A 13942-nucleotide genomic window follows, 5' to 3' on the forward strand; every position below is an offset into this window, starting at 1 on the left:
AATGTAATTTTCTAATGAGAAGAAATTGTTAAGTGTTTTCATCCCCAACAGGATTGTTTTTGTCTGACATAACACAATAAAGAGGAGCATCGATGTTAGGTTTATTTTGTGTTAACATCCTCCAGTCAAGAAGAGGATTTTGACCCCCTCAAAGTCCCAAATAAGCCAATGTTGAAAAATCACCCTATAGATCATCACCAGAAGCTATCAGATAATCTTTTGAAATGACTAGCCTCTCCCAAGAGCCACTCTTAATGATATTTACAAAGACCTGTAATGAAAACACTAAGGTTTGGTTGAGGGACAATTACAGTAGCACAATAATTACTTAAATGAGTTGCAATAATCAATACTAAAGCAACACTAATATTCCAAAATGTACATAGTTTAAATCTCCTGAAATAAAAATGGATGTTTCATACATAAACTAGTAATTAATATGATTCATAATTCTCAACTATTGCCTTATAAAACATACCGTAAGTGCACACTATATAATAGGTTGTCACATCACATGAAATGTTCAGGAAAAATGTCTATTCTAGTCAGATATCGTCTGTCAACTGAAGTAAAAAACATATGATCTGAATATCTAAGAAATAAGTAGCACAGGGGTCGGCAACCTCTGCCACACAGCTTGCTAGGGTAAGCACCCTGGCGGGCCGGGCCAGTTTGTTTACCTGCCGCGTCGGCAGGTTCAGCCGATTGCGGCTCCCACTAGCCGCGTTTCGCCGTCCCAGGCTAATGGAGGCTGCAGGAAGCGGTGCAGGCAAGGGATGTGCTGGCCGCGGCTTCCCACTGCCCCGGGACAGCGAACCGCGGCCAGTGGGAGCCGGGATTGGCGGAACCTGCCGACGCGGCAGATAAACAAACTGGCCTGGCCCGCCAGGGTAAGCACCCTGGCGAGCCGCTGCCAGAGGTTGCTGACCCCTGAAGTAGCATATCAAGTACCCACAAGATGTGAGCAACTTCTACCGCTGCAGGCTATCTTGACATTAGGTACTTTACTACTTTTAATGACCAGCATCCTATGAACATGAAATAACCAAGATCACATTCAGTGATTGAAATATGACATTGTTTGTCGATAATTTGTTAATGTTTATTATTAATATTGGAGTAGAAGTTAGCACTTAAAATATTCTCAAGAACCAACCTTATTTTTGTGTTTAAATCATTGAAGGTGCGACGCAAACCCCTTTGGGCTAAGTGCCCTCATCAAAACATCTTGTAGGTATATTAAAAATTGAATGAGCATAAACAACTCCAACAGAGCAGAGCTTGAGATGGTATTGCAGTGATCTTTGCCTTTCATAAATATCAACACTTGGGACAGTGGGCATGGGAATAAGAGCAACTAATTATTGAACTTTGCTTAAGGGCACGTATGGTGTTCACTGCAGGTATCTCTATTGCTGCTTTTTGCCTAATGTATTGCTTCTCAAAGACTTCCACTAGAACAACTTGCTGATATACTCTAAAGCATTTCTAGTATACCAAACTGCTTTATATTCAGAAAGAAATACACTGTAACTTCTCAAAGATGTTGCTAAAAAGGAAAGAGCAGTTGGGAAACTGTATATGGCATACAAGTGAATAGTATCAAATTACATCTAAGAGACAAATTAAATTGTAATGGTGATACTTATTGCAGAGACTGTTTTTTGATGAAAATATTTATTTTTTCTAAACAGCAGATAAAAAGAAATCATATGTAATTAATAATATCTTATTATGGCAAACAGTTTCAATCTTTGATTTTGCAGTATTATCCAAGCTATTAGCTTGATGTCTGCTTAGAAAACAATATTAATTCACAATTTGCATACATATATTTTTATACTGATGCTATTAAAAAACTGATTTGGGGGGTCTTGGGGACTTCGGTTGGTTGTGTGGTTTTCTTTTATTGGGCTGTTTTTGCAATTTCAATAAAACGAATTTCTCTAAATACAATAATGATTTGTAATTACTAAATACTTCGGTCTAGTGAATAGTTTTATACTGATGTTAAATGTTTCTTCTCTGATACATACACAAAATATGGGCCACGATACTGGGTCTGGCTGAGCTGGGATCAGTACGGAACCTGGATGGAGGGAGGAAGAAAAGCAAGCCATTTTGCTAATGCCCTGATTCCGAGCATGGATTTAGAAGCGCCTAACGGCGGCTCTAAATTATGCCAACAGAAATGGTCACTGAAGAACAAGCCCACTGGCTGGAGCACTGAGCATGGTTTCATCCTGTCTCCTACGTTAGCTTTAGGCCACCATGGGATGCGACAGGGAAGCCCACAACTGCCACTCTGGGGCAGTATTAAGTCTCCTTTGCACTACTGGAGCAGTGCAAAGATAATTAAACCTAGGCTGAGAATATGGGCCAATAACAATTTAAACAGCTTTCATCTCCTCACATTTTAGACCCTGAAAGATCCATCAAAACATAAGAGTGACCATACTGTAGCAGACCTAAGGTCCATTTAGCCCAGTATCCTGTCTTCCAACAGTGGCCAATGCCAGGTGCCCAAGAGGAAATGAATAAAACACCCATTCCCAGCTTCTGGCAAACAGAGGGTAGGGACGCCATCCCTGCCCAACCAGGCTAATAGCTATGGATGGATCTAGCCTCCATAAATTTATCTAATTCTTTTTTTAACTTTGTTATAGATGTGGCCTTCACAACATCCTCTGGCAAAGAGTTCCACAGGTTGACTCTACATTGTGTGAAGAATTACTTCCTTTTGTTTGTTTTAAACCTGCTGCCTATTAACTTTACTTGGTGACCCCTAGTTTTTCTTTAATAAGGAGTAAATAACACTTCCTTATTTACTTTCTCCACACCAGTCATGATTTTATAGACCTCTATCATATCCCCCCTTAGTTGTCTCTTTTCCAAGCTGAAGAGTTTTATTAAAAACTCTCATCATAATCTCCTCCGTCTCAAGCCCTTTATAAACTATAGTCTCAATCCTGCAAAAATGTCCCATCATACTTAGTCTCATTGACTTCAGTCATCAGCAGATTAAGACAGGAATTGAAGAAGAATATCATTAACCTATCATTATGAAACTGCAGAGGGAAATTTCATGTAGGAATTACCCAAATTGGAATATGTCCAACAAATAAGGTTCATGGGCCCAAGGCATCATAGGAGCTTTAGTAGCTACAAATAGTCAAGACTTTGGGTTACATCTCATCAGGAAGACAGCACCTTTAGCGCTACGATGACCATTAATGCACTGCAGAGGCACTGATTCAGAACTGATCCAGGACGGAAGAATGCCATATATCAAATCACCACCACTTCCAGTAGCAACCAGGGTTTTCTACGAGGTCTCCTATCCAAAAAACTTACCAAACACATGCCTATTCAGTTTGTGATCAGACGTAATTACCGTTTAAGATGCTACAATTATAAGCAGTGTGTCCAATATCTGTGTAAGGAACTAAAATATCCCTAACTTTGATTCGCAGAATCCTTTTGTTGCTGCCTCACCAAGATATTTTTATTTTCACTGTTCTTAGTTTTCAGAAAATCAATCCAAATACTCTGAGAAGTTAATAAATTAAAATATAGATTTTAATTGCTAACAGTTATCAAAATGAATTTTCCTCTTTATATTTATTTTAGGAATCAGATTTATTAGATATAGAAATAACATTTTTAAAAAAAATCTTAAGATTTAGCAGTCATGTATTTTGACTATAGTTATAATTACTTTCTGAGGTAATGGCTAAACAATCCTGCTCTCGATTGCACTAGTACAAACCTGGACTAATTTCACTGACTTCATACAAGTTACCTAAGATTTACACCAGTTTAAATGAAAGCAGAAGTGGCCCAATAAGTCTAACTGGATATTTTCCATATAAAAAGACTCAATTTTTAAGCTAATAAACCTTATGCTCATTTCTTGATTTAAAAGGTTGGTGTGACTGGTAAACTGTAGTTTCAATATTAGAAATAATGAGGTAGCATAAACTCAAGAAATGCAAACTTCCTGAGCAAAACCAACAAGCTCTCGAGATATTATTTTGCAAAGCTTTTTGATTATTAACTATTTCCTCACTGAATGATTACAGTTTTTGTCATTTGGATTCACAGGTACAAAAGAATGCTGATTAAAATAAGAACTCTTTAGAGACAGGAAACAATTTTCCATGTAGTTTTCAGCCAGTGCCCCTTTAACAATGACTTTCAGAAGCTGACAAATATTATTGTAAAAATATAACATAAAAAAGCAGTAGCGATGTTCTGTAAACAGCATTAGCTCGTCAGCAAATAGCTTTTGTATTGGAAGGATCAGACAACATATGTAGCTTTAAATTCAGTCCATCTTCCTAGGATACAGCCTGACCTGTTTTTACTCATTCTGCAGTGTGAAAACACGGTAACACAGAGATGTGAGTGAGTATGGATGACTATGACCAATCATGGAAACTATTACTTAAGTGAAAAGTCCTTATTCACACAAGCAAGGATTCCAATGGTCCTACTTGCATGAATGGCTTTAGTGGGACTACGAACATGAATAAGGTTTTACAAGATTAGACTATGTTTGTACAATGTCATATATACCAATGCCCCTATCGACAAACATTTATTAATGTAACTTTTTGGAGAAGAATAGTCTCACTGAACTCAGTAAGAATACTCACATAAAATTATTCATATGTGTAAGTAAGTATTGCAGGATGTGGCCCAAGCTTTCTAAGTCAAGGTACAATTTTTTTGTATGTGATAGAGTACAAGCCGTCGGTTCTAAGTCTGCTGCATCTTTGACCCCGCATAAAGTCTTTGTATTTCCTGGGTGCTGTTAACATAAAACTTGCAACAAGACTAGAAAGAATGTTCTCTTGCTTATTGTGCTGAAATTCTCTGGTACACTGTTTAACTGAAATGCAGAGTTATTCAGATGGATTTCAGAAACAGAGGTTTGGAATATTTTTCCATAAATGTAAATTTATTCTATTAACACTAGATCTCTTTACACAGATGTAGGGCCCTAATGGCACAGGCCTTACAAAGAACCAAAAATGTTTTTTGCGTTTCAGTGGACTAGACTGAGCACAATTAACAACATTTGCACATGTGAGTAAATGTAGTAGGCAGTTGATACTTAAACTTGGGAATATTATGTAAATATTATAAAGGCAGAGATGCCTAGAAAGAAATCATAATCTAGCTACTTTGATTTCTATGATTCAGTACAATGTGACTACAAAATATAATTTAAATGAACAACATCTAATTTAATTAAGTTAAACACCACATAAGAAAAAAATCTGCAAGACTCAGTGATCCCTTTTTGCTAGTACGTGTAAGTAGCCATTTTGATCCCATTAACACAGCTTTGAGATGGATGATGTTCACCTGAAACAGTAAGTCTGAAATAACAAACAAAACGTGAACTTCCTTACTTTGTTTCAGTTTTGGTGTATGCAAAGCATGAACACAAAAATACTTCATTCTCTTCCACTTCTGGTTTTCTATTAAAAAGAAAATTAAAGACATTTAATTTTCCCTCCAAATGTATTAAATGAACAGAAATATATAATCATGGATATTTTTATGGAAAAAAATCGCTTGCTAAACAGTTAGCTGGGGACAAACCTATCTAAACCAGAAATCGCCTATTTTAACAAATATTTGGGTTTTTTTTTGTTTGTTTGTTTGGTTTGTTTTTTAATGGAGATATCCCATCTCCTAGAACTGGAAGGGACCTTGAAGGATCATCGAGTCCAGCCCCCTGCCTTCACTAGCAGGACCAAGTACTGATTTTGCCCCAGATCCCCAAGTGGCCCCCTCAAGGATTGAACTCACAACCCTGGGTTTAGCAGGCCAATGCTCAAACCACTGAGCTATCCCTCCTCCCTGCCCTGGGCCTGCAGATGTTTGCAAGATTTGGGCCAAAGTATATATATGGTTTGTGTTCTTCTGCTCCATTAATGGTAATGGAAGTCTAAAGGGTTCTCCATCCTGATGTTCCCAAAATATATGTGGCTCCTCTTTTGTGCACTATTTCAGAGAAAGTCAACACAGAGACACTCATGCAGCTATATCAAAAAGATGTTCTTTTTCTTAAAATTTATGTTGGGATCCTAGCAATTCATCTGCCTCCATAAAATGTTTACAGTTTCAATTTCTATGGGGAGTCCAGCAGGCTTCAAATATTGAAGGGCAGTTCTTATTGTCAAAACTGTCCGTTTTACAATGGATAGCTTCATTTTTACAACAGTTTCACAAAGAATATATATATTCCAGTTGCCAATAAATAAGTGTACTATAAAAAAAGCCGAACACCAACAAATGAGAATTTGCTCTGGGATCTTGCCACTTTAAATTATACAGTTAGCTTTCATTAACTCTGTTTAATACTGCTGCATTCCTTAAAAACAAAAATACAAATTAAACCATAAAAATGCAAAATAATGTTGTTGATAACCTTCACACCAGTAAACAGCTTTTTCATATCATGAGTTTAAGAAGACTTCAGCTTCTTTCAACCCAGATATGGTTCAAATGGTCTTGTAAAAGGAGGTTCTTTAAATTCACAATTTCAAAATTCCTTTCCTCTTTAGGCCTCCTCCTTCCAGATGCAAAACTCCACCCTAACACAAGATGAACAGCATTGCCTAGTGAACCAATTATAGTGCTTTAGAACCACCATATGCAGATTCTGGTCTCTCACTCCGCAGGCTAACAGTGGGTAAAAGCTCTGCTGAGACTGCATGTTTTTAGGGGAGAGTCTACTTCACCTCTTTGACCTCTCTGGCTGGTTAAATAAATGATGCTGGTGGGCTGTCTGGTGTCACTGACAGGAAGATGGTGGCTGGGAAACAATCTAGGGAATCCTCACAAGTTCATTAAGCTCTGGACAACGCTTGTGAGACATTAAATATACTGTTCTAAGTTGCAGGCTTTTCACCTTCACCTGCCTATACATAAATAAAAAAGCCAAATTAGCCTCTCCCGGATCTGGATAACATTCCTTTGTGCAATCCCCCATGCCACTCTATTGCCAGCATAGACCCTGATCCAGAAAAGCACTTAAACACATGTATAACTGTAAGCACATGAGTAGTCCTGTTGAAATCAATGGGAAAATTCACATTCTTAAATGTACATGTGCATAAAAGCTTTGCTGGATCCAGGCCCTAATGAGCTTGATGGCTCTGAGGGGTTGTTACTCCAATTAGAAATTCTGGCCAACACTTCTATAGCTCCAACTCTTTCCTAGGAAAATATTTGATATAGCTACATCTCATTTGTCCTCAAAAATATGAAAAGTATTTCTTAAAAAGGTGTGTCAAAACAGTGATTTAATCAGCTGACATACTGGAAATCACCTAAAATTAATAATTAACTGTTTACCAGAATCATGTTAAATTTCCAGTGGATACTATTCAAATTAAAATGGTCAGAAAAACCTGAAAAAGAACATAGTGTATAAGCCTATATATAAACATACATATACATACACAAGTGTCTATAAAGCACCAACACTTGTTTTACATCTGCCTTTACTTTGAAATGGGGAAAGCCCGTGTTACACCTCTTTGAAAAAATTAAACAAATCTTCCCCCACACCTCAGCCTCTTCCAAAACCAAAGTGCAGCATGACATTTGCTGCATGCACTTTCAATATACGCCTTACAAGCGCGTGGTAAATGCCTTCTTTTTAGAGATGATGCAAATTACAGGTATGCAGATGGAAATGCTAAAATGTGTTCTAGTTTCACTCTCAAAAGTACTCTTGAGACTGCAACCACACGATTCAAAACCTATTTGTACTCCTTACTTCTGACACTCAAACCCATTCTCTTACTCTGCTTGCACAAAGACAGCATAAAGAAATGAAAAATATGTTTTTCCCATAAGTTTTAAAAGAAAACATATTTTAATCATTTGTTAGATAACAAGCACCTATAACTTAAAAGCTAAAACAGCTGACCAGAACTTGTGTGTTCTTCCTTCTGTACTTTCCTGTTTGAGCTATACTTTCAGTATCATATCAAAAGAAAAAAAACAAAACAAAAAAAACAGGTTTAAAAAAAAATTTTTTTTTTCAAAAAATAAGAGACTCCTACTTCATAACATAAGGTTTTCATTAGATTTTAAGCAAATGTTAAAAACAAATTAGATTCAATTTAAAAATATGATCTTAGCATTTACTTTTGTACCCTTTTCACAAAGGGGTTTAAATATATAGATCACTCACATGTACAAATTCTGAAGTTTTAGGCTTGGTCTACACTAAACCCCCAAATCGAACTAAGGTACGCAACTTCAGCTACGTGAATAACGTAGCTGAAGTCGACATACCTTAGTTCGAACTTACCCCCGTCCAGACCCGGCAGGCAGGCTCCCCCGTCGACTCCGCGTACTCCTCGCGGCGAGCAGGATTACCGGAGTCGACGGGGAGCACTTCTGAGTTCGATTTATCGCGTCCAGACTAGACGCGATAAATCGAACCCAGAAGTTCGATTGCCTGCCGCCGAACCAGCGCGGTAAGTATAGACAAGCCCTTAGAAATTACACTCAAAATAATAATATTTATCAGATACTATATGATTTTGTATATGTTCAAAGCACTATACAAACTGTAATTAATCTATACAACATTCCTGTGAAGTAGGCAGGGGAGTGTTATTACAGATAGGATATTTAAAGATTCAGATTACATAGAAAAGGAACACAAGATTAAAAGATTTTTTTTTTAATTTTTGAAATCTTATTCTAGAAAGAAATGTCAATAATAGTCTGGGTAGTACAGAAAGGCATGGAAGTTTAGGTCATGAATTGGTCGACATTTTAAAATTCTGCCCATCTCTCATTGCCTTGGGCCTATCTGAAAAAGGACATTACAAAAATGATCTGTGGGTGGTGACCATCTGCAGTTATGTGACTCTGCACTTCAGAATTGAATGCAAAATCAGCACAGTATTTTATTGAATTATTGATTATCAGCTAAAACACACTATGCTTTGTATACTTGAGAAACTAATCTCAGTCAGCATTTACCACGGAACATTTGATATGCTGGAAAGCATGAACCAGTAAAGACATGGATAGGCAGAAATTCAGCATGAAAGGAAAGCATAACTTCTCTTGTCTTTTAGAGAACCACTACAACAAATAATTATGTACTTATTTACCATATGACAGGTATCAGTGCTTTGTATGAGATATTATGAAGCTACACAGTTGCCTAATGGAATGCATTCCTCCAACAATAAAGCACAACATGTCAAAGAGATATCATGCACTAGTATATTAGTTATTGTGCTCCACATGGTAATATTTCATAGCAAATCATTTAATTGTGGCTTGCATTGTATGAAACTAAATATGATAGTCACTTTTGAAAATGTTACCTAAGTGACTAGGAGCTTACAACCAATTTTCAAAAGTGATTTAGGGACTTGGGAGCCTAAATCACATTGACTTTCAGTATTATTCGTCTCTGTAAGAAGGGTTAAACAGTTATGGTAAAGAGTGTATTGCATGTAATATTTCATCAATACTGTAAATATATTAGATCTGTTTTCAATTTTTTTTTAAATATACTCAAGTCAAGCACCTCCCTTGGCCGGGCCTGTGAAAAGAATGGAACAGAACTGATCACCATCAGCTCTATGCCACCTAGAGATTCTCCTATGTCAGTGAAAATTGCAGCTGGCCATTTAGACCCTGTTTTAAGGATATTTTGTGCTACCAAAGCACCCTAAGATTTTTGTAGTTCATAGAATATCAGGGTTGGAAGGGACCTCAGGAGGTCATCTAGTCCAAGCCCCTGCTCAAAGCAGAACCAATCCCCAGACAGATTTTTGCCCCAGATCCCTAAATGGTCCCCTCAAGGATTGAACTCACAACCCTGGGTTTAGCAGACCAATGCTCAAACCACTGAGCTATCCCTCCCCCCTTTGTACTTTGCCCTTGCCCCAAAGAACTTGCAATTTTGACAGGACACAAGAAATGAGGGAAAGAAACAGATCAAAAAGTGGGGAGGAAGGAGAGACAAGGACAAGGGAATAACAACAATACAGTTACTCAGTAAGGCATATGCATATTTTGAGGATTCTATAAGATTTGGATTTTTTTAAACATAGTAAACCTCACATCTTATCGACAAGATACCAGAAGTGAAAATTTAGTTGGTATATGAATTATTTAAACTATTGAACTAAATAAATAAATTTAACCACTTGGCTATTTACATTATTTGAGTGTGCTCGACTTGGTTTTATCAAATTATTTGAAGATAGTTGCTTCTGCTACTGCTTACATCATCTGCAGAGTTTGCGATACATCTATGTGCCAAAACCATCTTAAACCTATTCATGGTTGATGATAAATAAAATACTACCTATAAATCTGCAGACACTACACTGTGTGGATATTTTCCTAAGCATGTAATTAATTATCAAAAGTATGAAACACTGAACCCTAAAAAAGAAAAAAGCACATTCACAAACTGGACTTTTAAAAACACTGTATTAACAATTTCCTTTTTTCATATTTGGCCTTGCTATCTCACATTATGACACATTGTCACTGAGAAGAATCAGATCAGATAGATTTTCCTACATTAGTTATGGCATGGCATAATGTCCTTGATTAATCACATCAAGGCAAAATTTTAAATTATCAAAAACCCCATTTTTTTCTTAGAACCACAAGATGTGTGCGCATTGTGTATATTTACATGACATAGCATGCCAAATTAAGTGTTGGAGGATTATTATTTTTGTCTCATTTCTGAGGAAGGTGTGTTTTAAAACAGCTAAACTATTCCACAAAATTAGATTTAAAATATATCAGAAGAAAATTATTCAATCTATAAAGAAGTTAATATAACAAATATTAGTTGTGCTGGTCTATTTCTAATATTGACTTTTAAGGTCTTGATAATTTCATAATGTACTACACAAATGTCTCCGTTAACATTCCTTTTTCCATTTCATGTAATTCCTAAAATCTTTTAAGCTATTTTATTTACAAGATTTTATATATACAATGTCAATATAGTCTTGATAGGCTGAGTCAAATGCTGCAGGTCAATTAGGATGTCAAAATGAAATGAAAGTATGTCAAAATAAGCTGCATAGCATTTATAAATATGCTATACGTAAAAATTATGTGTGAGATCCACAGAAGCTGTTAAATGTGGAGTTGTAAGCTTTTCTTGGAGTCAAAGAGATAACCCTAGCTGTTGTACAAATATTACCAGTATTTTTAGCTCCCTGAGAATGTCCACTGCTTTGGAGATAATAATTTCTAAGCTTTCATCAAAATACTGCAAGAAATTTGGGTTACATACATTACAAATATATGCAAATAAAATTCACAAAATCTGAACACTTCATCTTGATTAGGATATGCAGAAAGAAACACTGACATAGGGACAGATTTTAAAGCAGAAAGCCACTATTTTATTAAATTTTAATGGATAATTTCTTCCCACCAAAAAAATACCAAATATTTACTTGGATCCAGAATGGTGTTAAATGGCCTCCATGCCAATTAACCAATATTCAGGATTAGCCCCATTCAGCCTAGCTGCTAGGATTCAGCCCACCTGTGAGTCCTCTGATTCTGTCTCAACAAGGGGGAATGAGGGTATACATGAAGATCATCTGAGTCTTCAAAAACTTAAGGTTTCCCCTCCTTCCTACAGGCCATTAAATAAGTGCTGAAACTAGGGATGCTGCTGCATCCCCTGGCTTTAAGTGTTTTCCATCATATACAGGGTTTACAGTTTGGTTCAATGGCTCTCGGCATCCCGATTATACAAATTGTTCCAGCACCCCTGGGCCATTAGGTCTACCAGTCATCTCTTGGGTTCATCACTCATGGTTATCTCTGGGAGCTGGCCCTTTTGAGCCTCTTACCCACACTGGATTCTGGCTGCAAGTTGTGATGAAATTACAAAGTTCACTTACAATCTTACAACTTTTAATTCCTGTCCTTACTCCTTATCAACCTAAAACTGAAGCTCAGGGTGCTGCTAGAAAGGTGAGAAAACCTATTGGACACCTTGCCAATCTTGTGCCAAGGTAAAAAAATAAAAAAAAAAACTTCCTGATACCCAAATGTGGTGATTTAGTTAGACCCACAACATCATGGAAATGACATTCAAACTATACCTTCATCACAGGGTAGGGAGCACAAGGCAACAGGTATTGAAGAATAACTGCTGTATGACCCTATGGCTCCATACACAGCAAGTGAGTGAGGCAATCAAGTCTTCCATCCCATCCATAGTCTAGCCCAGGGGTCGGCAATAGGTGGTGTGCTGAGTCTTCATTTATTCACTTTAATTTAAGGTTTTGCGTGCCAGTAACACATTTTAACGTTTTTTAGAAGGCTTCTCTCTATAAGTCTATATATTATATAACTAAACTATTGTCGTATGTAAAAGTAAACAAGGTTTTAAAAATGTTTAAGAAGCTTCATTTAAAATTAAATTAAAATGCTGATCTTACACCGCCGGCCCGCTCAGTACACGGCCAGCCTGGGGTTCCATTCACCTAGGCTGGCAGTGGGCTGAGCGGGTCCTGTGGCTGGGACCCCGACTGGCAAGGGGCCGGCAGCCAGAACCCGAGACCAGCAGCAGGCTGAGCGGGACCGGCAGCCGGGACCCCAGACCGGCAGTGGGCTGAGCGGCTCAGCCCACTGCTGGTCCGGGGTTCTGTCCGCCAGCTCCCTGCAGTCAGGGTCCCAGCTGCCGGCCCCGCTCAGCCCGCTGCCGGTATGGGGTCCTGGCCCTGCCCACATAGGGTGGGTACCTACCTTATCCCTGGTTTTAGCCCATTCTCTTCCTCTCTCTGCACTGAGCTGAGGGTGGGAGTGCACTGAGCACAGGGCGGGGGGTGAAGGAGCAGGCTGGGGGTTGGGGTGTAGGGTCTGGCCAGGAGCTAGAATGAGGGAGGGGGCTCAGGGTTGGGGCAGGATGTTTGGGTCTGGAGCGCTTACCTGGGCAGCTCCCATTTGGTGTGAGGGTTGCAGGTGGGAATGTAGGGGCGGGGGAGGGGTGCAGGAGCTTCCGATTGGTGCTCAGGGTGGGGGTGGGGATGTGGGGGGGTGCAAGAGTCAGGGTGTGGGGAGGCTGGGTATGTGTGGGTGGTGCAGGAGTCATGGCAGAGAGCTGGGGGTGTGTGAGGGGGTGCAGGAGTCAGGGCATGGAGTGTGGGGGAGCTGGACACTGCAAATGCAAATAATTTACATTCTTTGTGCACAGATGACTCAGCTTGTCTGGAAAAAAATTCAAATAAGTGTTCAGGGGGCAATCAAAACCAGGATACAGTTACACTCCTCTAATTATGGATGACTCTTTTGAAGCATTCATGTAGCTGACCTCTCCATTCATCAGGTGTTCCTTGCTGAGAATCCGCTGGGCATACCTCAGAACCTAGGAGGTAGGATATGCAAAAAAGGGGGATTTCTTTTTAAAAAGCAGCACTATTACTTTTCCCCTAACAGATTATGCAAAAAGTTTTGTGGGAGAGAAAAAAAGCCAGAGTCAGGGCTGGGGTCGTGGGGGAGGGCAGGGGTCAGGGCCGGGGGCTGGGTATGTGTGAGGGGCGTGCAGGGGTCAGGGCAGGGGCTTTGGGGTGTGGGCTGGAGTCGTGGGAATGCTCCCAGCCCTCTGCCCTGAGTGGCTCACAGCAGGGGGCTGGAGGGGATATGCCCTGATTCCACCCTCCTTTCCCAAAGCCCCGTCCCCGCCTCTTCTCCGGAGCAGCGAGCACGCTACGGCTACAGTTCCAGCTCCGTTCTCCCCCTCCCTCTCCAGGGCCATCAGCTGTTCGGCCGCAGGGAGGTAGAGGAGGAGCAGGAACCCAGCACGCTGAGGGAAGAGACAGGGGAGGAGGGAGCTTGGCTGCCGGTGGAGGCTTCCCTGCAGCAGCAGCCGGCAGGACCAAGCTTCTTCCCCCTG

The 13942-nt window shown here is 39.3% G+C and overlaps 1 protein-coding gene across 6 annotated transcripts in view; it reads right to left on the reverse strand.

Annotated features, from left to right (window-relative positions):
- GTDC1 (glycosyltransferase like domain containing 1) overlaps positions 1 to 13942 on the reverse strand; it is a 262957-nt gene that overhangs the window by 220869 nt on the left and 28146 nt on the right. For 4 of the 6 annotated variants that reach the window (XM_034785559.1, XM_034785558.1, XM_034785556.1 and 1 more), the window contains one exon: positions 5421 to 5489. The exons of the other annotated variants lie outside the window; for them this stretch is intronic. The gene's annotated coding sequence lies outside the window, so the exon portion shown is untranslated. Of the gene's footprint in view, positions 1 to 5420; positions 5490 to 13942 lie in introns of those variants that run through there. 6 annotated transcript variants of the gene reach the window in all.

This window comes from Trachemys scripta, chromosome 11 (assembly GCF_013100865.1).
Source record: "Trachemys scripta elegans isolate TJP31775 chromosome 11, CAS_Tse_1.0, whole genome shotgun sequence".
Classification (NCBI taxonomy): Eukaryota; Metazoa; Chordata; order Testudines; family Emydidae; genus Trachemys; species Trachemys scripta.